The sequence below is a fragment of the Fukomys damarensis genome, unplaced genomic scaffold (assembly GCF_012274545.1).
Source record: "Fukomys damarensis isolate Sample0158 unplaced genomic scaffold, DMR_v1.0_HiC HiC_scaffold_30, whole genome shotgun sequence".
Taxonomy (NCBI): Eukaryota; Metazoa; Chordata; class Mammalia; order Rodentia; family Bathyergidae; genus Fukomys; species Fukomys damarensis.
Window position 1 is genome coordinate 41,874,746 of NW_022900942.1, and position 2,731 is coordinate 41,877,476.

The following is a 2,731-nucleotide window of genomic DNA, read 5'->3' on the forward strand; positions in this document are numbered from 1 at the left end:
GCCTTGCCTGTAGTGCTTTTCCAGATAAGCCTGTATGTATAACACCTCATGCATCTCTGTTCCTTATCCCTAAATTCACGGACACAGCACTGCCCCTTTCTCTCTGCTTTGCAAATTTCCAGCGGGAGTGTGAGGTGAAGTCCCTCACACCAAAGAGCTTATAAAAAAATTATCAGATTACAGAATAACTCCTCTCAGGAATGCTAAAATGTAGACAGTAGGCTCTTCAGTTATCATTCCCAACAGAAAGAACGAATGTAAAATGGGTTATCCGTAGAAAAAGCAATGGGATCACAGTACTGGTAAGGATCAGGTTAAAGGAGCAGTAGAAAATTTCCTACTTACTCTCTCCTAGAAGTTCTCATTTCTTCACTTTGATAAAGTATCCCTTTATCCTCATCACAAGAAATCTCTCATGGCACAAGGATGGCAATGTCTGAGCACAGCCACTGTGCTGGTCATTGTCTGAAAATATGGTGTGGTGTGGATCATTAAGTGAGGCACTGGAAGGCTGTCGGTCAGCTCTGCTTCCCCAGAGAACAATCTGAGAGGGACCTGTCCACGGACACCAGCCAGTTGGACATCCAGTCAAGTAACCCAACCAACAAAGAAGGGTAAACAAGACCAATCAGAGTAAATCTCTAGAATGGATACACAGGCACTAATGGGAAGCAGCTACTTTTTTTCACTGAGAAATCTGTAATAAGTGAGTCCAGGGCTGCCACCTCACCGGCACACATAGAAATCCAAACAGCCTCAGAAAATACTATCAAACCAAAGAAGGAAGCAAAGTTCAAATTGGCAAGAGATCTGAAGTGGGGAGTCTTTTTTTATTCTTTTTTCTTTAATTTTAGTTCGAGCTGCATTTCAGACACGACTAAAATACTGTTCTGTCTAATACCTAATAATACCTTTGTTGTAATTGTCATGGTATACAACAGTTCAAAAGTCCCTTAGAGGCATCTAGCCCTTACTGCACATTACAGTAACCAGAGGTACTATGTTTTGATACCTAATTCTGAACCTCACTCAATTCCAATTAAATCAGGACCTCTAAACACAGAGCCCACACATCCATCTGTTTGTTAAAACTCTCTTGGTAATTCTGATATTTACCCAGTGGTCAGAACCAGTGGTCTTATCAAATCTTTATGCAGCAGATGTGGAAACTGAAGTTCAAATGTAAGAAATAGATGGTCCCAAATCTGCAGGTTCCCAGCCATAAAGCCAGAAACCAAACCGAAGTTCATTTTCATCTAATCAGATGTCTTTACAGAAAAGTTATATGTCATCTTACCTGAGTAACAAATATTTACTTCATTCTTGCATAAAAAACTTTTGTTCTATAAGCAGCATGAGTTACTGTTTCTCTTCATTCTTGTTTATATAAGTATAAAAACAGGAAATTACCTTTCCCTGAAATGTAACCAAAGTACAAAACAGTGCCTTAGTCAATCAGAGCAAATCATTACTCTACCATGTGATGAGAATTCATGCCTCTCCTTAACACCAGAGAATGAGTAGAAAGGAATTACAGACTGATGCATGCCATCTTATTTAGCAGCATGAATCAGGAAAGAAGATTGGTATTCACTTCAAGGTACCCTGACTCAATATGGTCAGTGAGAGTCTACAAGGGTTGATGAAAAACTATAGTATGTGTTTAAATAAAAAAATTTTAGTCCCCCTTAAAATACTCCCCTGCCTCGAACACACTTATCCATCATTCTCTCTGCTTTCTGAAGCAGTTCTGAAAGCCCTCTTTCATGTCTTTATGAGGTATGATCAAAATTACGGCCTATGCTGCAGTCCAGTGCCATCCAATGGGAAGGCAGGCCCATGAAAACAATATAGCACATTGTCATTCACATTATTCACTGGAGCTGGCTCCGTGTGACTTCTGGCTCTTCCCCAAGGTCAAGATGACTGTGAAAGGTAAATGTTTTGAATTGATTCAGGACATCAAGGCAGCTACAACTGATAGGGAAAACTTTTATAAATAGCAAAAACCTATAGAGTGTCACAGTGTAGAATGGCTTCTGCTGTCTCTAACAGCAGTTTGTTTAGTTCAGGACTAACAGGCACCGAAGGCATTAATTACTGAATGAGACATTTGGTCTGACCCTGAGATAACAGGGCACGTCAGGACCTTGAGCTCCAAAGTTACTGGAGCCACATGATCATGAAAGTGTCAAGATGAAAAGGACCATTGCTAACATTTGCTCCCCTGACCCTGAACACCCCATTTCCTACAGGCTAGGATAGATATCTAGGTAAATCTTACAGGTAAACTCCCCTAACTGCCTGGTGACCATGATTCGTATATCAGCAATATGAACTATGGGAAAAAAAGGTAACCACCCAAATGAAGTCAAGGCTGTAAAACCCTATAAAAGGAGCAGTTGTAACCCAGTGCGCCATTGATCCAGGCAGTGATTTTATGTGTGTTTGATCCTTTGTCAACAAATAAACTTTTTATTATTTTACTTCCATTCTTCTGCCTCTCTGGGTGTCGCTTGCTAATTCCTTCTGTAACACAACAGCACAAATAAAGACAATGAGGACAATTCCCAGTACTGCCTCAGAATGTGACAAGAATGACAAGTCTTTTCAACACAAGGAATAGTATTTTGAGGGAGCTGGGGATTTAGCTCAGTGGTTCTGTTGCCTGCCTCGCAAGCATAAGGACCCGAGTTTGATCTCTGGTATCAAAAAAAAAAAAAAAAAAAAA

General features: G+C 40.3%; 1 long non-coding RNA gene across 1 annotated transcript in view; it reads right to left on the reverse strand.

The window, feature by feature from the left end:
• Positions 1-1,344: 1,344 nt before the first annotated feature.
• Positions 1,345-2,731, reverse strand: part of LOC104871911 — a 22,994-nt gene continuing 21,607 nt past the window's right edge. Inside the window, exon 4 of the long non-coding RNA XR_782992.2 lies at positions 1,345-1,416. This is a non-coding gene — a long non-coding RNA (uncharacterized LOC104871911). The remainder of the gene's footprint in view (positions 1,417-2,731) is intronic.